The sequence below is a fragment of the Hydra viridissima genome, unplaced genomic scaffold (assembly GCF_058129835.1).
Source record: "Hydra viridissima isolate aposymbiotic clone 2 unplaced genomic scaffold, HvirCarnegie_v1 scaffold_11, whole genome shotgun sequence".
NCBI classification, from domain to species: Eukaryota; Metazoa; Cnidaria; class Hydrozoa; order Anthoathecata; family Hydridae; genus Hydra; species Hydra viridissima.
In genome coordinates this window covers 11,332,569-11,357,280 of record NW_028324310.1, presented here as the reverse complement: position 1 = coordinate 11,357,280, position 24,712 = coordinate 11,332,569, and the positions used below count along the sequence as shown (strand labels likewise).

Here is a 24,712-nt window from a genome sequence, read left to right as displayed (position 1 = left end):
TTAGTGATCCTCCCCGAGTTTCATCACTTTTTTCCAAAAAGTGTTTTGCTAGCCACGTAACGTTATCACCCGTAAATCGATATAATTTGTGATATTCGTTTTAAGCTGTTGGTGGTGCCTTTCGAATACTAAAGGATTTAGTTTTTCGTAAACATTTGAGCCATTTAAAGAAGTATTTTAATATGTATTTTTAATGCAAATAATATGTTTTATTATTATGTTTGTTAATTACTGTTCACTATATCTAATACCTTGATACCCATAAATTTGCAAGTACTCTTTAACTACTCTTGTTGTTGACGGAGTTGACTACTTGTTGACATAGGCGCCGAGTTCACGGGGGCAACAGGGGCAGTGCCCCCCCCCCCAGGAAATTTATACTAACAATATATTATCACGGATTATCTCGGGGGCGAATAGATAATCTCGCCCTCATGATAATCCGTGATAATATATTATTAGTATAAATTTCCTGGGGGGACACAGCCCCTGTTGCCCACGTGAACTCGGCGCCTATGCTTGTTGACTACTGTTGACTACTGTTGACTACTCTTGATGTTGACGGAGTGCGCAATATATATATTGAATTAAACACACAAAAACTTTGGAAGACATCATGCGCAACTTCATTTTTGCCAAAAATATATTCCAAAAAAATAATTGTGTCAAAAACGTGCTAGTATAATTATAACTAAATGCATAACGTATATATATATATATATATATATATATATATATATATATATATATATATATATATATATACATAAATAGTCAAAAAATAGTAAAACATAGTAGTAAAATAATAAAATCAATGTCCAATTATCAAAAAAAAAAAAAAAGCAACTAATATAGGTGCTCATAAAAATAAAAGCAATTGATCGCCGTTTCTTTAGTTGTAGCGTTTTTATTCACGCGCTTTTCTCATATGTGAGCAATCGCTAAACATTTAAGTAAAAGCTCATGAGTAAAAGATTTCGCGAAAAAAAAGCAATTGCTCTAAATTTTTATTCACGTAAAGTTGAGCAATTACTCCAAAAACGCTGAGTAAAAGCAATTGCTCTTTTTTATTCACCCGGCCTAGTGTAAAAACGTAATTTAAATGCTTTTACAATAACACGAAAACTGCGCTTAAGAACAACCTTTGAATTTGCGTCAGGAGGGTGCAAAACTGTTCAAATTTGTTCCATGCGCTGAGCGTCTTACTTAGCAAACCACATTCCCGTTGTTTAATGTTAAGTGGAGAAAAAAGTAATTCATTTTGGCGCACTTTTTTGTTATAATTGGTTTTACTGTTTATTTAGAAGTTTAAACAAATATTTTGGATTTACACTCTTCCATCTTCTTCTTCTATACTTCTTACTTCAGTAATCTGATTAGTATACCAAACCACTACCAAACCAAGCCATCTTCAAGAAACTATGTCTCTATGGAATTACTTTACCAATCTTGACAGAGAAGAGGATAGCATCTCTGGCTCTGGCGAGTAATAAGTGCAAAGAAGTGATTAATGTCTCAAGGTAGAACCAGTGAAATTAAAGCTCCATACCTTCAACTTCTGAAGTTCCTTGAAATTCAAATTTACATTTTACAAAACAAAAAACTATAAAAACATTTCAATTTACATACAACTCGCATACCTTATGCTTTTAAATCCCGTAACTACTATAAGCGAGCCTTCAGTAATCGTTCAAATCGCCGAAGCTAACATTTTAAAAAATCATAAACCAGTTCTTTAACAAAATCATCAGCTCAAAAAGGAAGCACGCATGTTTCCAACTGCAGCTATTTGACTTCACATTCTTCTAAACTCTTACAAGCATTTAAGTCAATTTTCTTTGGATTATCCTGATCAAAATCGCTGTTAGTTGCTGTAAACCACCGTTTATGACTTTTTTAGAACATAGCGTATTTATTCCGTCTACGCTGCACGTAGGAGTATTTAACGATTTTAGCTGGCCAAAATTATTTCTCTCATTTTAACAGCTGAAAACTTAACCATATGACAAGAAATTGTAAATTAAATGTTTTCTGTACAAATCCATGCCAGTGGCGTTCAATATAGGGGAAAGATGGGTACTTTAGGGATTACATTTTATTCTATTCAATAGGATTTGAGGAAATAAAAGATTTATTATTTTTCAAACTTTATTATGGTAAATAACATACTATATTTTGATATTTAATTAGGTTCCACTTCGTCATTGTCAGAATATTCTTCATTTTCGTTGTTTTCAGTGTCGGAATCTTGGACTTCTCCAGGAAGAAGCATTTCCACAGCTTCTTTTGAAAAAGGCTTTGTAAGTTTGTGTTTCTTTTTCCCAATGCTGGACAACTGAGGGTCGGATGTTAACAATAACCTATTGATGATATCTTGGTTACAATCTTTTCTAGAAAATTTTCTAGCATAGCTAAGTCTGTACTCCCGAAAATGTTTGTTTCTGGCTTCGGCAGCCTCTTCCGACAATTGTCCAATTGGCAAAAGCGCATTCTCTACTATATCAGGACCATGTACTAAAATTTTATGCAGAGTTGGAGTCATTGGACACCAGGGGTATAGTTCAACATAAAGCTTTGCAGTATCCAAAGTATACTGTCTGAACTTTTCTACATCAATCTTGTGGCCACTGGAAATTACTTCTAGGATAATTTTCATTCTGGAAATTAAACGGAAGTCTACTCCAGTGATATCTGCAGATGTTTCCGGGTCGTTGAAGAATCTCTTGCTTGTGTTGCCGTTATTGGTATTCCCAAATCCAACCTTAGGTATGTCGACAAGAATGCCCATTTTGCTCTTGAATTCATCTTGGATTTTCTTTTTCCTATCTGAGATGAGTCTCTTCTCATCTTCATTCAGCCTTTTCTGCCATTTTTTTACAGGCAATTTATATGATAGGTGAAGGAGACTTTCAAAACACCGTATTCTTGCATGCAGAATGGATGGTCCAAATTTGTAGCTGCTTTGATAGTCAACACATGTTCTGTCCGAATCATTAAATTGTCTTGATGTTGCTCCACAAATATAACATCGCATGGTCGATTTAATGGTGGTTGCTGCGTTAATGACTTTTCCGTCATTCATAGTTAACATCATCACATGTTCTACTGCTATGTCTTGAAGTTGAGTTGGTTTCAAGCCTGCAATTTTGTTTTCCATGTAAGCAATTTCTTCAGCTATTACATCAGCAGTTTCTTTTATGAACCTAATTCGCATTGGCCTGCAAAACCTTGGAGACGATGGTGTAGGGTTTTGCCAGATAACCTTTTTATTTACTCCACAAGTTAGCTGTAATGGAACCATTGAGCATTGAATTATACTGGCATCAGAATTAGAGTCATCCTCAAACTTTTGATTAAACTGTGTCTGCTGGGAGCCATCACAACCCCATTTCGTAAATAATTTCATATGTTTACGCCCACTTTCCGTTAGAGTCTTGATAACTTCTTCTAAATACAACACCAATCTTTCGGCAGTATGGTTTAACAGACTTTGTAAGTCTACTTCAGCTAAACTTTCTGTGACTGTGAACGAATCAGGATCAGGATAGCATGTTTTTTTTTCTTTGACCAAAATACTGTAGCAGGGCCATTGCTTCTTGTCACTTGTACGTACGATTTCATATTGAGATTTTGTTAGGCCTGCGTCAGTAAATATTAAAAGAGCCTCTAACGGTGTCAATGATTTTTTTGTTGGTTCAAGACTGCTGCGATAGGCTTTTTTATACTTTCCCGCTCGTTTTGGAGATGTTTTAAGATCTTTGAGGACGGTTGCAGCACTTCTTTTGCCACTTGTTGTCAAACAAGTTTCAGCTGCAAAAACAATAGCTTCTGGTTCCACATCTTTCCTGAGCTGTTCTGTTTTTCTCCTCTTTGAACGTTCTTTAAAATCGACAAAACGTCCTGCTGATGATGGAGTGGATGGGGTACCCGGTATTTGGAAACTCCCTTGCAGCCAAGGGCCATGCTTCTTAATAAATATTTCATGAGTTCTGGATGAAGACGACCACATTTTTCTAAAAATAGCTTTCAACCTCGACATTTGACGCTTGTATACTGTTTTTAGTTCTTCGGTATATTGATTTCTTGATAACAAATTTTGATCAGCTAAGTCCATTTTTTCATTGAAATTTGGAGCCTCCTGCTGCTGAATACTGTTGTAGAAATCCAAACGAGAGATTGTTTGCATCCCTGATGACCCATCTAGAAAAAAAAATTAAGTTGAAAAATTCATCTTGGACCTTGATGTGCTTAGAACATGATTAAAATTTAGATGACATCAACAGGCAGTTGAAATTAAGATTTTTAAATAGCTAGTGGTATAAACTCATAGAAAAACGAAAAAAACTAAGAGGGTTTCAATGCGCACTACAACTTTTTCACTTTTAAAGTCAAAATTTACTTTAAAATTCGTTAAAAAAATGCTAAGTTTCATGGTACATAACTTTTGTGGTAATTAATATTTCAAAACGGTAGTAAGAGTAAATAATGCACATACCTGTCATAGATTCATCCATGATAAAACACTGTAAAACTTCTGTTGTAAACACTTGTACACAGCTTCAATAAACACCACTAAAATCGCTCGTAAATAAAATGAACCACGCAGTTATAGATCGGATATTTAACTAGACTGTGTACTTCCAATTACTACTTTTATAACCAAACCATTAACTGCTCATTAAGCGACCATTATCGAGAGATAATAAGGGTAGGTAATTAAGTGGGTACGGCCACTTTTAATAATTCCAATTTTGGCCAGCTAAAATCGTCAAATACTCCTACGTGCGCTGTATGGCATATAGTTCTTTAGTAAAACGATGATGTTTGATTATGGAATCTACAATTATATCCATACCTTGTAGTAGATGAATTAAGAGCAGGCTCGCACCGACAAGCGCACTAATTGATCTGTTTTCTAAAAATATGAGAAATATTTATCCAAAAAGAAAAAAAAAATGAGAAAAATTTGTTTTCAAAATATATGAAAATATAATTTTTCACATCCATGAATACATATTGTTGTTCAATTGTTATCTCTCCCCAATTTGGGTTGACTTTGTGCCCGCACTTGTGTACGCATAGGTAAAGCGCCAGTACAATGCCAAAATTTATTGCTTGAACTGATCCTCGTTTTGATGGATTATGAGTGATAAACTATGAAAGATATATTATAGCCCCTGACGTTACTTAAGGCCGAAATAAGCGACGAGGTTGTGCACATATAGCCCAAGCGACAGGCAGCCTTCCAGATATACACGACTGCTCCACATTTTATTCCGCAACACGCGTTCAATGTAGTCCGACCCAATATATTTTATTAGGCCGACAAACTATACATACCACCAATAGTACTGCAGTTTTGACTTAAATATGTATGCGAAGAGCTAATACTTGCCCCAACCTAAGTGACTTTAGTCAGCTGCTAGCCAAGTACAATGTGCATGAGTGTATTGGTACGGTAACAATCGAGCTAAAGCAGTTGCACAACAGCCGTCTTTCCTGGACTAAAACGTGCTGCGGGCCTCCAGATGTTTATATCAAGGTGGCGTAATCAATGGCGGTTATCGTTTTGCAACTAACTCTGTATGGTCACTAAGAGAGTTAACGACCTTAACATTGTGGTTCGTCAAAGCAACCAAATCTAGTTGTAATGCCATCGACTGCAATCAACTTTTTTGTGTCAAGAAGGCTAAGACTGGTTAAGTTCTGCTCGTAGAGCTTCATCTGGTGACCAAGGTTCTAAGTAGCTGTTTATTTGTGTTTCAACTCTTTGCGTTCGTCGAGACTCTTACTTTAGCAGCTGTGTATTCTTGAAACTCATTCAATGTAGCCACTGGCAAAGAAAAGTACAACTCAGGTAATCCAAGAATCTTAAAAAATGACTTAGTGTTTCTAGTCACAAAGGGGCTTAGTAACTGAACTCTATACGTGAGTTTTGTCTTCAGTCGTTGTGGTGGGTCTTCAGAACCTTATTTATCATGTTAGTTTGTGAGTAACTACATTTTCAGAGTAATACATGCTTTCTAACACATTTATGACTTTCCTCTGGCCTGTTGTCTTTAACTTTTTTTTTAAGACTCTTCGTTTTTTTGTTCCCTTTTGTCCAGCAGGAAACAGTTATTTGTCAGAAACTTGCGTAATTCTTTCTGCATCCTGGTAAGTAATGTCGAAAACTGAGCTGAACAGACATTTTGAATGAGGTTTGATTCGTAGGAACCCCATCAGGTCAATGAAAAGATTGGCAAAAGTTCTTAATGCATAATTTTAAGTAGAACATCAGTGCCAATTCAAATGTCAGAACCAAAATGCTTCTGCTTATTGATTGTCTAAATGCTCTCAATCTGAAATGTTTCAAAAGGCTCATTCAAAGGTGTGGCGTATATTTAGGTCAATACCTGAGATTATCAACTCTCAAGGCTGTCATCATTTAGCAGATGGCTGAAACCTTAGAGTCGAATGTCTAAGCAGTGTTCTCAAAGTTCTGGTCCAGTTTAATGCTATGATCGCAGCAGATGGTGGCTTTATTGATTAAACATTATTAAACCCTTTTATCTTTAACTATGTTTTTGAAAAAATTTATTTGATGGATGATAATGAAAGTTTAAAGAACTTGTAAAAAAATAAAAAATCGTCCTTTTTCTGACGTATATGTTATTCCAAATCATTCAGTAAATTTCGTTTTCAGTAAACTCAGTACTTTGATAGTTAGAAAATGAATAAGCGAGAAATGCAAGTTGTATTAAAAATCAGAACCGCAAAGTTCGCTCAGTTGCACTAACTCTTAGTGATAATAAGCTTTAAACTGATTAAAGAATTAACTGATATCTTAGACCAACATCAATTAAGGGAAAGAATTTAAATTACAATCTGTGATACCCTAAGTAAAATTACTGAATTAAGTAAAGGAAATGACACAAGAGCAACATAGCTATAACCTCAACCACTTCTTTTTGGCTGCTAAAACGAAGAATTCAACTTACAACTATGAAAAATGTGCTTTTTCTAGCATGTATGAATCTTCTTGGTTACGAAGTCAGTCAACTTTACCTGTTGATGTAAAATCCCTGCTTTGATCATTTAGTTACAAAGTTAGTCAACTTTATTCTTACTATTCACTCTAGATACCTCATTTCTTTAAGGTTATCCTATTAGTCAAGTTTAAAATATTTCCTTAAGACTCTTCATGCATTGAAGCTTATATTACTTTTAAGAAAGATATTGAGCGTTCGGTTCTGTGTTCTGTTAATGAGAGAGAATTATTGAATGAGAACAGATGCATCTGATATAGCAATTGATGTGTTACTTAATCAAAATGATAGTTTTTTCGCTATCATTGCATCAATCTAAACTAAAAGATCCCCTGATTCAAAAGGAATCATGTTCTTTTTTTGAATATGTCCGACATAGGCGTTTATCTATTAACAGGGAAGCATAAATGACTTACGAGAACAATTAAAGATTAAAAACAATAAAACTTATCGGTGACGCCTAGAGTTTTCTCGTTACAGCTTTGACATCGTTTACAGAAAAGGAATAGTTAATATCTAACCAGACACTTTTAGTTGTATGTACTCTAGCAATGAGCTTGTCTTCTCTTTCTTTTTTTTTTACACAGTTCGTTAAGTCACTCAGTTGCTTTAGTTCGTTCTTGCAACCAACTTTTTTGATTTCTAGATTTTTTGCCTTCATGGGTAAAGATATCCAAGATTTTATTCATGAAAAAGGTGTAGTTACCAGTAGAATAACTCAGGCAAAAGGTCTAACAAAACGGTGCAAAATTATAGGTCTTAAAATCATAAAAATGATAACTATAACTATAAATAGAAATTTAAAATTTAATAAAACGATAATAATTCGACCTTTTACCGATCCTACAAGGCGTTGTATGGCAGTAAAGTCGATCTTATTCAAACAATACTTTATTCTATTGCAAAGTTGATCAATAGTTACTGCTTGCCAGTTGTTCTTGTATACTTCTCCTTTCAATTGAGACCAAAAGTCCTCAATAGGCCTGCATTCAGGTACGTTGGGAGTGTTGTCTTCCTTTTCAACAAAATTGATGTTATTTTGTCTGAAATACTCCACTACAGTTTTTGCGTAATGTGATGTTGCTAGGTCAGGTCAGAATATGTAAATATTGTCGTCTAGTTGATTTGCTTTGATGAAAGGAACAAGTCTTTTTTTGATGCACTCGCTCAGGATTAATTCTTGCTTGATTGATTGCTTCCCAGCTAGCACACATACATTGGGCCAACGTTGGCACAACGTCGCACAGTGGAAAATAAAGGTGTGTTTCGGACCAAAAATCGATAACTTTTTTGTTACTAAAAATAGAGATTTGAAATTTTGCACAAATGTAAAGTAGTATATGATGCTTCTAATGAAATACTTTTTATAAGAATTTTATGTAATACAATATTAAAAATAAATAAATAAAAATCAAAAACTTCATAATTGGCAGTTTGTTAATTTACACTTTAACACAATGCTTTACAAATGTATGAAAATACCTTAAAATTATTAAAAACGACGAAAAATACATAAAGTGCTTACCTACTAATTATTGAAATATTTAAAACAGTTTCTTAATAACAATTTTTAAATAGTTGTTTTTATGAAATAATGTATAGGTATATTAAGGTGGTACCAGGGTAAAGGTAACTTTTTAACAAGAAATTGAAAACTATTAATAGACTTTAGCTCTTTTCTATTAATGAACAAAAAAAATATATAAAACAGTAGCTACAAAAAAAAAATTTAGTGATGACGTCAATAATTATGCGCATTATTAGTGTTATGTTACCCCCAAAACTGCTTATTCTTTCATCTAATATAACTAACTCAAAAAGAGTCAAAACTTCTTGAAAATTTGAATATGAATTCTTTAATGTATTAAGAATGTTTTCTATGAAACAGAATTTTTTAAAACATTTTTAATTTTACCAGGTTGACATTCGAACTTTAAGATATAAATATAAAGGAAGTTTGGGACCAAAGCATGATAAAAATGAGTTTTAAATAAAAAATAACAAAAATTTGCTTCATAGACAACATTCGTAATATGTTCATCTTTAAACCTGCAAAATTTCAGCCCATTATCTATTTTCTATGAAAACTTATTTTTTCTGAAAAATTTAGATTTAGCGAGAAAAAAAGCGTTTCTAAGGTCTTTGTTTAATATGCGTTTTTGCAAAACGCATATTGAAATAGGTAGGTTTAAGAATTCAAAACATTAATTTTGGTATTTTTCAAATTTTATCAAAAATAGCCGTTTTTTACCCTTGTACCACCTTAAAGGTACTATATCATAACTACATAGGGACTTTCAGTTCCTGAAATTAGTTCGTTGACTTTCAAAAGCTGCAGAGTATCTTCATCAAGTTCTTGCACATTTCACGCAAAGAATTTATTTGGCTCTTTACTTCATCTACAATGGCTTTAGTTTTCTTGGAAGTCTCTTTGCAAAATTCTATGCATATAGGTTGACAAAAACGAACATATGAAGGTGCCGGATTTTGCCAAACAACTGCGCCAGTTACTTTATCAATTAGATTGATAGGCGCCAAAGAACTAGTAAACAAATTTGCATCAGAAAAAAGTTCAGATTCCTCTGGAAGTTTCTACTTGTATTGGCTTTGGCCAGAGGAACCATCACAGCCCCATTTACTGTATGAAAGTAAATGCTTGAGTTTAATACTGTACACGGAATCTATGTTCAAAATTCTAGCTACAGTGTGATCCAATAAATCTTGCAGTTCCAGAATTTTCGCATGTGTGTTTGTAATTTCTATTGCAGAAGATGGTGGATAGCAGGTCTGTTTAATTTCTTGAATTTTACAATATGGAATATGGAACAATTTCGTTCATTTGTCACCTTCCTCATGTACAAATATTGTGTTTTTGTTAAATCTAAATTAATAAACATGCTGAGTGCTTCTTCATTCGTTAGCATATTTTTCTGGCTTGCGTTTTCCATAAAACTCGATATTAATTTTTTTCTGTCTTTATCAGCAATCCTTAATGATTCCACAAGTTTTGCTTCTACTTCTTCTCCTATTGAATGCAACGCCTGAAGATATGTATTAAAGATATGCTCGAATCCATATTCCTTAAGTAACATGGAATTTTTTCTTTTTTTGCTGGATTCTGACGAATCTCCATAAGACACGCACGGCCTTCCGCGTTTTTCAAAAGAAGTAGATGGCGTGGAGTCGGTAATTGCCTCTTCTGAGTTAGGTAAAGATACACAATATCCAACCAATCACTGTTCTTAGATAAAAAAGCTTCCTTTTTCCGTGACGCCAGAATCCATCGTTTATTAAAAGACGGAATAATGTGCCTTTAAATATCACTAATGATAAACACAAGTTGTCCCAAGAAAGATAATTTTCTTTTAAAATTGTTGACAGAAAGCAATAATTTACATTTCAAACACTTAAAAGTTGTCATTTTAACAAGTCACAAAAGTAACTTAAGTAATATTCAATAGTCAAACGAGTTGGTTTAATTTCCACTGTAAATTTGTTATACTGATATAAATGTTTCAACTCTTTATATATTGGCAGTGTACATTTACCACAAAATGAGTGCAAAAATAAAAGAATGCCATGGTATTAATAAAAAATTGATAATAAATTAAAAAACATATACCAAGCTATTGTTATAAATGAACAAAATTTGAAACCATGATAAAAAGCGGTTTTCTGTTTTTTTACTTTTATCACTCTCTTCTCGATAATTTCGGAAACCGCACGTTTCTGCAACTCATTCTTATACATGTTTTTAATAAACACCTAGGCTACAATACTACATTAAATGTAAAGCGTGGGGAAGCGTGGGTAACTACCAAAAGTCTCAGTAAACCTGAAGAATATTATTTTTTTTCATATATTTTATTGTTCAAATAATTACTCCTAAACTGAACCATTTAAGTAAAAATGTAAAATTTTCTTAAAATCTCCATAACATGAGCCTTTCAAAAATGTATAATACTTTATACTTATTCCTGGAAAGTTTTATAAAAAATTAACTTTTAAAGTGATGAAGCGAACAGATTTGAAATGAACATCCGCAAAAGTAATAAACAATAGGGCTTCAAATCTTTTATTTTTGCATAAAATTATGTGAAATTCCTGCATTATAGCAATGATTGACTATTAAACTATTAAATAAAATTGAAATATAATGACAGTAGCGACATTAGTAAAAAACATTTATGATATGCTGTTGCTCTACAATTTTCCACTGTGCGTCGGAAGCGTTGCTTTATTTTATCACTTAAATAATAACGTCGAACCAAAGTCGGGCCAACGTCCGAATACGACTGAATTTTTGCTTTTTTGAATTCGTTCAGTGTGTTACAGGTTTTAGTGTTAAATTAGTTTTACGCCATTCTTAAAAAAATCCCATTTTTAGTTAGCTGTTGGTTATGCAAAGAAGTTGTAAAGAAATTATTCTAAAACAAAGAGATTGAATCACGAGAAGAAAAGTGGTCGTTATAGAACTCGGAAAGGTTGAATCATGAGAAAATGTAGTCGTTAAAGAACTCAGAAAGGTTGAACCACGAGAAGAAGTGGTATTAAAAGAATCAAAAAAGATTGAATCACGCGAAGAAGTGGTTGTGAAAAGAAACCCCCTTTGTTAGAATCCAGTTTGTTAGAGAGATACAGGTACTTTATTTCCATTTTTGTGTTTATTTAACTTTAAACTAGTAGTTTACTAATTATGTAGCTACATAATTTGTAAATAAACTTTTTCTATATTACATTAGAGATAGTAGAATTTTTTAATTTTGTATCAAGAACTTGAGTACCCTGTTTATTATCATGGCCTGAAGCAAGTTTCTGCTGCTTCACCAAATTCTCCTCAGAGCAGCACTGATTGCAGGAGAATCTACAAAATTGTGCTATAAAGCTTCTATTAGGCTACCATATCATGCATTAAGACTACATTTTATGCTCTTATACTTGTATTTTATTCAAAAGATATATGTTTCTTAATAAAAATTGAATTGACGAATCAATATTTGGACTAATCAATATTGATAGTAAATTTCTTAATGTTCTAAAAAAAACTTTAAGTAATTTACTGTTTATGTATTTATGATAGGATGTAAAATTTGTAAAAGATATAAAATGCTAGAATGTAATAATAGTAATAATAAATTTTTTGCTCTACACATACAATGTGGTGAGTCTAACATCTGTAGATGTTAAACTTTTACAGCTTTGGAAAAGTGTTCATTTTATTTTTCATTTTTTCATTATTTTTTTGTATTTTTATTTTCTTTTGTTTGTTTTTGAAACAACCAAACTTGTTTTTGAAGACATTCACATTATCAGAGTTGATTATCTCTCCTGTTTAATTATTCCAATTGTTAACTGTTAGGTTTGTGAAGACATTAAATCTTGTGGTAGAATGTGTGAACTGCTTTTGCATTTTCTGAGTATGACCTCTTTTTATTGCATATTTAATTATTTTAGGAGGATGATTCCATTTAACTTTCTCCATATTTTTACTTATTTTATTAAATAAAATTGAATTAAATCACCTCTTGCTCTTCTTATTTTTAATGTAGTCAAGTTAAATTTTTTTTTAAATTTTGTTTTTTTGTATTAATAATGGTTTATAATATTAGGCTACTAATATTATACAATATAATTTAACTGATACTAATAGTTTAGATGGCTGCTTCATATGCAACAAACAGAAGAAGAGTGAGAGAGCAAGTTGATAAGATATATAAGAAATTTATGGTGAAAGTTATCAGAAAAGTAATGTGTCTACCTGCAGTATTTCTAATGATTGTGAAAATGTTTGTTATGATGACAATTCATATGAGATTGATATTGACAATGATGAAGATAATTTTCCTTTTCAAATTCTTAATAATTACTATGACAATGATCAGGATGAACGCTATTTCACATCAGACTCAAAAAATTAAAGTGATCTGGATAGCAATCCTAATGAAAAAGGTATTATCGCATCTTTAGCTGAGTGGTGTGTTAATTTAAAATTTCTTTGTTTCATTATTTAATGAATGAAACTTTTGTTAAAATTTTTTTTTTCAGTTATGTCTAGTGAAGCATTTGTTTTGTAATTTGTCATTTGTTACCAAATCCCTCTTTAACAGCTGTTAAAGAGGGATACGGTAATGTATTTTATATGCATTTGCAGCATTTTAATGGTGATTGGAATTCATATATTATTTGTGTAAGAGAATTTTGAAGCATTTTACTTCTAGTTTTTGCAGTAAAATACTGATACTATTTTTCAATAATTTTCTGTTTATTAAAAAATGTGGCATTAAAAAATGAAAGTGAAATATCAACAAATGTACTAATTATTTTTAAAAAAATATTTTGTCGCCATGTTTATGCAGGTAATACATCAAAAATATTTTATGTTTTTATTTACGGAAATTTTATTTGTATATAGTGCTTATATCTTACATATGTTTGTTATTAGCTATTTTATTATTTAAATATAGATTTTGTATTTGATGTGTGTGTGTGCGTGTGTGTATGTGTGTGTACATACATAAATTTTAACAAAAAAAAAAAAAAGATATTTTGATAATTTGAAGAGGTTACACCCCCTCTATTCTTACAAAAACAAAGCAATAATAAATTATTAGAAATCACTTTTAAAGACTTTTCAAAAATCTAATTAGCGATTAGTCCTCCCCTCTCCCTCCAGATTTCTGAAAAGTCTTTATTGACGAAACTTTGTGTAAAAAAATTGAAACTGATAAGTGTTTGCTAATAATATATATAAACACAAAAATATATGAACACCTATAATTTTAGCAGTAGCTATGGCAATGCCTAAAGCTCATAAAACGAAAGATTTCTATCAAATTGTATAACGAGGAACATTCGAACGTTGTTGTAGTCTCAAGTGAAGTAAAGATGCAAGATTCGTAAGGATGCTTAGCAGTCGAGAAGAACGTTATTTTGTTTGAACATTTGTACAAATACTTTAACATAATTATGTTTATTACAACAAATATTGATTTTCTCTTAGTAATTGTTTAATTTAAGTTGGTTCATTAATCAATGTTTTATTTTCGTTCATCAGCGTCAAATTTTATTCAAACTTATTTGGACATTACATTTTATTTAACATTACAAAGAAGCTGTTACGCTTTACTTAAAGAAACAGTTACCCTTTAGTTGAAAAAAGTTACACTTTAGTCAAATAAATAGTTTTAATTTGATTGCAAAAACTTTGTTTTTGATTGTAAAGATAAGCACACCTTTTGAATCAAAATCAAAGTTTTTGCAAACAAGTAAAACTAATATTATTTGAATTATACGTTGGACCAACGTCAGAATGCGACGCTCGCCCAACGTCGATATCCGACGTTGGGCCAACGTTAACCCAACGGTTGGTTGCGACGTCGCGCCGACTATCAAATCCACGTTGGCTCGATGTCGGTTGCCGACCATCGGCCAACGAATTTTTCGACGTTGATCCAACGTTGGGCCAACGTCTATGTGCTATCTGGGTTAGAAGGTACAAAAAAAGGTATAGAAATACCTTTAGCCGAAACGCAAATCCAGACCAACACTTTTTGCTCATATTTTTCAACTGGATCATATTTTACGCTTGGCGGTTTCAAAGCAGTGTTACTTGAGTAGAAATTTTGGTTTCCGTAAATGGTGCTATGCTTCAAAGCTAAATAAGATTCATCATCAATTATCCAATCGTGATTTTTATATTTTTCGTATAATCGACTGCATCTGGTTTTTATCTTGCGTTTTTGTCTTGGGAAATATATATATACAGTGGTGGCCAAAAGTCTTGGAACAACATATTTTATGTTATGATAAATTTTTATACTAAAAATAATAAACGATAACAGTAAAATAAATAGAAAAATAAATAAGTTCTAAGTATTTTTTTAAACAACATTCTCTTTAAAAATATACCTAAAACCTTCAAAATTTATACTTTAGATCAAAAATAAATTTTTTTGGTCATTAAATGTTTTGTTCCAAGACTTTTGGCCACCACTGTATATATATATATATATATATATATTGAATCTTCTTAATTCGAAAATCTCCATAATATGATTGTTGCAAAGTAAAAACTGAAAAAGGCGCAAAGAGAATATGACATAATGCTGCGGAACAAATACATACACCCAAATGTCGTCCTCACAATGTTTGAATTTGAACTTTTTCAAATAAAATAATTTATTACATTTATAATTATTAGGAAGACGGAAATACCGAATTTGGACCGTCCAATATTCAAAGTCAGATTATTTTTTTTAGCCCGATATTCCAATACTTTTTGCTTAGTCCGTTAGTTATTGGAAAATCGGATATCTTATATTATCAGTCCAATAGTCCGATGTCTTATTTATATATTAGTCCGATAGTCCGATACTTTTTCCTTAGTCCGACACTAGTGGAATATCGGAATATCGAAATTTTTATCGGAAATGCCCACCTCTGCAAGATACAGTGCATATTCAAGTCTCTGCGTAAGACTTTTGTGTAACGTTGGTGGGAAATTGGGCCAAGAAACTCGAGATTCTTGTTCAGGCAATTGTCCTTGGCAGATTACTTCAAGAAGATTACTTTTCTTTTATTTCAAAACCTTTACTTGTTTTAAAAAAACAACAAAAACTTCCCGAATAATCCGTCCTCAATAACATTTATTCCGACATTTACAGAAGTAAAACATGATGCTAATAATTCTGGTAGGAGAATTCACGGGTGCTAGCATGCTCTACAAAATAGCTAACACATTTTCTATAGTGTGAGGTATATTTAAGTGAAAGCAGTGATTCAATCCACAATAACTTTCTAATAAGCAATCATACCGAATATGACCTTTGGAATGATCAAAAAATTTGTTTTTCTTCTTAATGAAATAAGCATAGACTTTTTAGACAAGTTAGGTTTTAAGTTTTTTTTAAATAAAAAATAAATAAATAAACAATATAAACAATATAATAAATATGGATAAACAAACAACCATTTTCTAATTATTTTTTTCTTTAATATATTTTCAGTTTTTTACTTTTAAAGATTAAGTTTTAAATCTTTGTTGGAGAAGTGAATTCATTATTACTGTTAACATTTTCAATATTATTATTGCTGTTTATCCTCTTAGAATCTTTGCTCATGTTACAACTATTTAAATTTTTTCTTACACAGATATTCTTCACAATTTCTCAACTAAGTTTCTTAAATGCAACCCAAAGTTATTTTATAGAAGGACTTTTAGCGAAAGAAGCTTAGATGATACAAGAGTATTAGGTGGAGCTACCAAACGATGTATCATGACACATGTTCTAAATCATTGAAGAAGTTCAATGATTTAGAACATGTATCATTCTTACATGTTCTAAATCATTGAATCTCTTACAATTTGGGTAAGTTTAATGGTATTTCCCTCTAAAAGCTCCATCTGTTTTTGTAACAGCAGGTAAATGAAATCTTAGCTGCTGTAATGCAAACCTTACTTTCAAAAATCTTTATCAATTTAAAATACAGTTTTTTTTTATATACAGATCCTATCAACTTAAATATTGTGACACATACATAAATGTGACATTCTTTTTTAAACTTATTGTTAATTTTATTTAGTGTTACTATTTTTAAATCCTTAATCACCATATGACAAGTTCTCTATAATTTCAAAGTGAGAACAGTGTTTTTTAAAATGTAGAAAACCTTTTCTTCACCACCAAGTTATCAGAAATGTTTGAAGATTAATATTTGTGCACAAATAATAAAAAGATACTTTCTAAAAAAACACGAATTCAACTGGACTTTATAAAATAGTTGTTGTAAATAAAACCAGCTTAACAATAATAACTACACAGCCATTATATATTCTGCGCAAAGGAAATTTAACTCTTGCTTCTAGTTTCTATTGGCATTTTTCTTCTGAGAAAAACTGCTAAATTTGATGAAGTGGCGCAGCATTTAATTATACAAGTACTTTCCGCGGCACAAAACATATTTCATTTAACTATTATTTCATATAATAATAATAAAAGCAGCGTGCAGTTCAGTACTTAACACTTCGTAAGGAAGACCGGGGCTAGTTTGCTACAGCGGAAAGTTGACACACTGCGTTTAACTTTGGAACTTTCCACCAGAAATTTTCCAAAGTTCACATGAAACTTTTCTACCTAACTAATTCATCTTTTAGCGTAGTATCAGGGCTGTAAGCGCATGCGCATAGAAGTTATAGCGATTTTTTTTTTTTTTTTTTACTAATTTTGGAACTTTTGAAACTATATTACTTTTTCAATTTTAAAAAACAGTACCATTAACTACAAGAACACTCAAACAGATGTGAAACCGTAATAGCTTTTTACCTTCTGGTCAATTACCCCCTGCATGTATTGATTGGCTCCATTTACATTGATCATTTTTACAAAACTAAATGTTGTAAATTTCAACCATTGACAAAGAAACAGCACGGTACTTTTGAACTTCTTACTTTCTAAACAATAATAAGAAAAATTATTAATAAACCAATGTTCAACACCATCATAACCACCGTTGTATATTTTCAATTTTTAACTGATTAATCGTCCAGGTAAAAAATCGTTTTCTTTTTTGATGGACGTTGGAAGTAAATCTTCAGGAGGGATCAAGTGAAGGTCTCATACGGTTTATGTAAGTGATGTACTGTAAATACATCACTTACATAAACCGCACGACCGCAGAATATTTCACGAATATTTCGTTTACGATTAATCGTCTAAGCGAAATATTGCGTTTACTACAGGTTCAAACTTCCAATTTTTAATGTCTTTTTAGTAACACCTTGCCAGGTTAGTGAGCCATGACTGCATTGAGTTTCCTAAAGCAGAGCGTACTTGGGCACGTAAGGGTCGTTAATGAGGAGTTCATTATAAACACTGTTGGTTAAAGAGCAAATATTGGGATGCATCCCCATGCACTCCCTTCTATTCGCTCTTTAATCAAGATTACATCCCAATACTTTAAATTGATATTTATGATTTTAGAGCAATCCCGTTGTACCGTTCTGTTTGACCTTTTCCCTGCTGCTTTTACCGAGTTGTTCTACTGGTAACTACACATTTTTCATGAATAAATTTGGACATCTTTACCAATGAAGATAAAGAATCTACAAATTATAGAAGTTGGTTGCAAGAACGAACTAAAGCAACTGAGTGACTTAACGAATTGTGTTAAGGTAAAAGAGTAGACAAGTTCATTGCTAGAGTACATACAACTAAAAGTGTCTGGATAGATATTATCTATTCCTTTTCTGTAAACGATATCAAACCTGTAACGAGAAAACACTAGGCGTCACCGATAAATTTTATTGTTCTTAATCTTTATTTGTTCTCGTAAAACATTAATGCTTCCCTGTTAATAGATAAATGCCTATTTCGAACATATTCAAAAAAAGTACTTTTTTCAATTAGGGGATCTTTTAGTTTAGATTGATGCAATGATAGCGAAAAAAATATGATTATGATTAAGTAACACGTTAATTGCTGTATCAAACGCATCTGTTCTGATTCGTTGATTCTCTCTCATTAATAGAACACACAACCAAACACTCAATTTCTTTCTTAAAAGTAATATAAGCTTTAATACATGAAGAGTCTTGAGGAAACTTTTTAATTTTGACTAATGGGGTAACCTTAAAGACATGAGGTATCTAGAGTGAATAGTAAGAAAATAGAGCAAATGATCGATGCAGGCATTTTGCATGAACAGGTAAAGTTGACTAATTCCGTAACAAAGAAGATTCAGAGATGCTAGAATAAGCAGTCAGTGTTCAATCAGTGTTAAAGCTCATGCCAACCCATTAAGTAAATCAAATATTAGATGGTCGTTCAGTAATCTGTTTTTCATCTGTTTGATAATAAAAGAAAACAAGCATAAGCTCCTGCAAGGCATTCAACTTGCTTGTATGTATAATTTACCAAATTAAATTACCAAATCAGTCATATTTCTGTTGAAGGCCTTATTTTCAATTCTGTTTTAATATTTGCTGACATATCTTCTAGAGAATCACACAAACTGCAGCAGAACTTTGGAGAAACTCCTAAAAAGAACTTAATATTGCATTAAGGTCTTTTGCCAATCTTTTCATTGACCTGATGGGGTTCCTACGAATCAAACTTCATTCAAAATGTCTGCTCAGCTCAGTTTTCGACATTACTTACCAGGATGCAGAAGGAATTACGCAAGTTTCTGACAAATAACTGTTTCCTGCTGGACAAAAGGGAACAAAAAAACGAAGAGTCTTAAAAAAAAAGTTAAAGACAACAGGCCAGAGGAAAGTCATAAATGTGTTAGAAAGCATGTATTACTCTGAAAATGTAGTTACTCACAAACTAACATGATAAATAAGGTTCTGAAGACCCACCACAACGACTGAAGACAAAACTCACGTATAGAGTTCAGTTACTAAGCCCCTTTGTGACTAGAAACACTAAGTCATTTTTTAAGATTCTTGGATTACCTGAGTTGTACTTTTCTTTGCCAGTGGCTACATTGAATGAGTTTCAAGAATACACAGCTGCTAAAGTAAGAGTCTCGACGAACGCAAAGAGTTGAAACACAAATAAACAGCTACTTAGAACCTTGGTCACCAGATGAAGCTCTACGAGCAGAACTTAACCAGTCTTAGCCTTCTTGACACAAAAAAGTTGATTGCAGTCGATGGCATTACAACTAGATTTGGTTGCTTTGACGAACCACAATGTTAAGGTCGTTAACTCTCTTAGTGACCATACAGAGTTAGTTGCAAAACGATAACCGCCATTGATTACGCCACCTTGATATAAACATCTGGAGGCCCGCAGCACGTTTTAGTCCAGGAAAGACGGCTGTTGTGCAACTGCTTTAGCTCGATTGTTACCGTACCAATACACTCATGCACATTGTACTTGGCTAGCAGCTGACTAAAGTCACTTAGGTTGGGGCAAGTATTAGCTCTTCGCATACATATTTAAGTCAAAACTGCAGTACTATTGGTGGTATGTATAGTTTGTCGGCCTAATAAAATATATTGGGTCGGACTACATTGAACGCGTGTTGCGGAATAAAATGTGGAGCAGTCGTGTATATCTGGAAGGCTGCCTGTCGCTTGGGCTATATGTGCACAACCTCGTCGCTTATTTCGGCCTTAAGTAACGTCAGGGGCTATAATATATCTTTCATAGTTTATCACTCATAATCCATCAAAACGAGGATCAGTTCAAGCAATAAATTTTGGCATTGTACTGGCGCTTTACCTATGCGTACACAAGTGCGGGCACAAAGTCAACCCAAATTGGGGAGAGATAACAATTGAACAACAATATGTATTCATGGATGTGAAAAATTATATTTTCATATATTTTGAAAACAAATTTTTCTCATTTTTTTTTTCTTTTTGGATAAATATTTCTCATATTTTTAGAAAACAGATCAATTAGTGCGCTTGTCGGTGCGAGCCTGCTCTTAATTCATCTACTACAAGGTATGGATATAATTGTAGATTCCATAATCAAACATCATCGTTTTACTAAAGAACTATATGCCATACAGCGTAGACGGAATAAATACGTTATGTTCTAAAAAAGTCATAAACGGTGGTTTACAGCAACTAACAGCGATTTTGATCAAGATAATCCAAAGAAAATTGACTTAAATGCTTGTAAGAGTTTAGAAGAATGTGAAGTCAAATAGCTGCAGTTGGAAACATGCGTGCTTCCTTTTTGAGCTGATGATTTTGTTAAAGAACTGGTCTATGATTTTTTAAAATGTTAGTTTCGGCGATTTGAACGATTACTGAAGGCTCGCTTATAGTAGTTACGGGATTTAAAAGCATAAGGTATGCGAGTTGTATGTAAATTGAAATGTTTTTATAGTTTTTTGTTTTGTAAAATGTAAATTTGAATTTCAAGGAACTTCAGAAGTTGAAGGTATGGAGCTTTAATTTCACTGGTTCTACCTTGAGAAATTAATCACTTCTTTGCACTTATTACTCGCCAGAGCCAGAGATGCTATCCTCTTCTCTGTCAAGATTGGTAAAGTAATTCCATAGAGACATAGTTTCTTGAAGATGGCTTGGTTTGGTAGTGGTTTGGTATACTAATCAGATTACTGAAGTAAGAAGTATAGAAGAAGAAGATGGAAGAGTGTAAATCCAAAATGTTTGTTTAAACTTCTAAATAAACAGTAAAACCAATTATAACAAAAACGTGCGCCAAAATGAATTACTTTTTTCTCCACTTAACATTAAACAACGGGAATGTGGTTTGCTAAGTAAGACGCTACTACTATGACTTGCCGATTCTGGCGCATTGACATTTTTATAATTCTACATTGACAGTTTTCCATAGTTAATGAATTCAAGATGGCGTCGTATTTTTACGATTCTGGCGCATTGACATTTTCTTAATACCGCATTGACATTTTCTTAATACCGCATTGACATTTTTATAATTCTACATGCTGATTTTCTGCAATCATGAATTGTGAATTATGGCGCATTGACATTTTTTTAATACTTAATGAATTCAAGATGACGTCGTGTTTTTAATTTTCTGCAATTATTTTTGTTGACTTACCTTTTTGTGTCCTCGATAATCTTTCTGCACTCTGCGATCAAGCTTTTTGACTTACCTGAAATTTCTTTGTTTTCCTCGATAATCTTTCTGCACTCTGCGATCAAGCTTTTTGCATCTGCCTCTGCCTCGTGTTCTGAGCCAAAGAGTTTATCATAATCCATAAATGTAAAACAGGGTTTTAGTTTGTAGTGTCCGATGGCTAGCGTGTGAATTCTGTCTTGTAAGATGTGTCTTTTATCGTCATTAGCGCTGAGAGCGACTTTGTTGATCTCTTCGGTGTAAATGTTATGCTGATGTGATCGGATAACGTTCATAGCTGCAAGCTTTTCATTTCCACTGAATAAGCAGTCTTTATAATCTTGATGAGTTATGTGTTTTTGAACGACTTTATTTTTAACCCCTTTGCATCTTTTCTCTTCTTTTTCATAGGTTTTGTAAGAGTAGAGCTTAGGACGAAGTCCAACAAACTCTTTAATTATTTTTCCACCAGCCTCGTCTTTGAACATACCGATAATCTTATTATTTAACCCTACTTTAAACCCAGCGTTTTCAATAGCAGGATGGTCTTTAGAAAAGTTGCTCGTGTCAAATTTGGTTTCAAGATCGCCAGAAATGTCTTGATAAAAATCTTTCGTTTCGATTTCATAGATGAGCGAGTCAGTGTCAGTCATGAGTAGTTTCGCGCGATCTCCGTATTTAGGTTTGATATAGTTGTAATGGAAATCAAACATCAAAGTTTTGCTTATGTCTAGAACGCTTAGTCCTAAGTAAACAGGCTTGTTGTAAAAGAGTTTTGTTCTTTTCATATGAACTGCAGTAAGGTTTTCATCAAAAATGGTATTTCTATCATAATTAGACTTTCTTGACAATTTCAAGACTTCTTTTCTTGTGGTGATTAGTTTAATATCAACATGCTTTTGAATATTCTCCATGGTTTTTCCAAAGACAGAGTTATTCATGAGTTTAAAAAATTCTTTTTCAAACTCGTTTTTAGCTTTTGCTCTTAATCCAGTGTTGAGATCGATGTATTGTTTCATGAAGGGTTCTTCTTCAAAGGTAACACCTCGATGAATTTTAGTAGTGATCAATCCAAGTCGTTCATAGAGTTTTAGGTTTTCATGATGAATGACGTATTTTTCTTTGTTGTTTAAATTAGGAACGAGCTTGTCCACTTTATTAATTTTTAGTCCTTCAGGAGCTAAAGGATAGTCGTTGTGTAAATCGTGTAGACTTTTAGGATAATCCAAGTCCACTTCGAGAATACAAGACATGGATTTCCAATTTAAAAGTTCATCTTCAGTCATCCATCTGAATCCTCTAAAAGGAAGAGGCTTACACATAGCCCATCCATATAAATTATTTGCGTCTAAATACTGAATGAATTTCGAAGGTTGTGAAGGATCATAATCACTCATGTATTTGTTGTTAGCAGTTCCATGTCGTTTGCTAATCATGCAAATTCCACCGCGTATCCCTTTTTCTATCATATTAAGCATATCAATATCAGACAGAAGCTCTAACCGAATTCCAGTTAGTTTTAACATGGCATCCCAACCCAAACCAGGTGAGGTGTAATACCAAGCAGGATCAAGCTTGTAATAGGTACGGCACACGTCTCTGAAATTTTCAAAGATATCAGCAAGTATCAGCACGTCTGACTTGTTGTACAGTTCTTGGTAATCTTTAAACGTTTTACATCCAAATACATTCCAAACGTTTTTTGCATGCGCATAGTCTTCACAGCTTATTCCCTCATCATTCAGTTTGGAATAGAACGTCTCAATAGGAGGTAATTGCGTTTCGGAGAACTTTTCAATCGAGTCTACCCAGTCATAAGGGTAAATACCTTTTTTTCTTAATAAATCAAACTTTTCTCCATAGTAATATTGAGCAACGTTTTTGCATTGGCTTTTGTTTAGATTTTTAGCTAGATCTTCTAACTTGAAACTCATGAACCTGTAGCTATCGATAAACCTCAATTCTTTCCATACTTCCTGAAGTTTACCTTTCTTATTAATAAATTCTCTTACTTTGATTTGTTTAGAGAAACTGATATATTTTTCTTCATTGTTGGGTATGCAATTGAGCTTTCCACCTAATTTCTTGATGAACAAATGACTGTCATAACCGGACAAATTATGGAAAATGATGGGTATGAATTTTGGAAGTTTATAATCCAAGTTGCATTTGTTATGAGCAGCTCCTCGATACTTTCCAATTAAATGGCAGTGATCCCACACTTTGTCACTGTTAAGATCTGATTCACAAATATGACATAGAGTTGCAGTCTCAAAATTCTTTTCATCCTCATCCGTTACCACTTTCTTTTTTACTATATCAATCTTGTCGAGAATCTTTATAAGGTCAGCTTCAAGCATGGTTATAAACTTTTGAGCTACGTCATCCTCTTCGCTTTCAGCTGTGTACATGACTGGTTCTCCTTTGTAAAGGCTATCGTCAAAGCATTTGATATAATAGCAGAAGGAGCTTGGAACGTGCTTTTGATATTGTCTGGTGTACGACTCTTTATGATTATATTCAGTGTTATCCTCGATGGGTTTGATGAAACTTTCAAAGTCTGCATATACAACGTATGGAACTCTCATAGACTTGTTATAGTTTTTAAAATGAACGGTCGTTCCTTCTTTAGGAAGTTCGATTCTTACTGCATCGTTGTCATAGCAATAAGGTTGATGCTGTTGAAGCTTTTCTTCCTGGTCATAACCTTGTAAGCAATTTCTGCAATAATACATTTTGTGCTGATGATTTGATGTTTGTGTAGATAATAACCGACTCAAACTTTTAATGAGACAGTAATGGTAAGTGTCTTCGTTTGAAATAAGCAACAAATCAATGCAGTGCTTTCGATCTACAAAGTCAGATATTTTCAAAGGGTAAAGTTTTTTATTTTCATACCCAAAGACGTTGATGCTAATGTCTGGATTATTTTTCTCAAACTTATTGATTTTATTAAGCTTGACAGGAAACTCCATTCCTTCCCAATTCAGTTCTTCTGATTTTAGAACCAAGTCTTTATCAATTCTTTCGTTGTCTCTATTTTTTAAATTCAACGCTCGAGTGACTGACCATTTAAAGCATTGATCGTCCTTGTTTTCCATGTTGATGATCGCCTTT

At 32.7% G+C, this 24,712-nt stretch overlaps 3 pseudogenes across 2 annotated transcripts in view; 2 read left to right on the top strand and 1 right to left on the bottom strand.

Moving 5' to 3' along the window:
• Positions 1 to 24,712, top strand: part of LOC149882164 (AMP deaminase 2-like) — a 106,999-nt pseudogene that overhangs the window by 59,515 nt on the left and 22,772 nt on the right. The window lies entirely within an intron of this gene.
• Positions 3,119 to 4,185, bottom strand: LOC149882166 (uncharacterized; annotated as a pseudogene).
• On the top strand, positions 11,677 to 14,011 carry LOC149882165 (uncharacterized; annotated as a pseudogene). The gene is made up of 3 exons (XR_016445303.1): positions 11,677 to 12,445; positions 12,684 to 12,977; positions 13,301 to 14,011. The product of XR_016445303.1 is annotated as an uncharacterized LOC149882165 (transcript).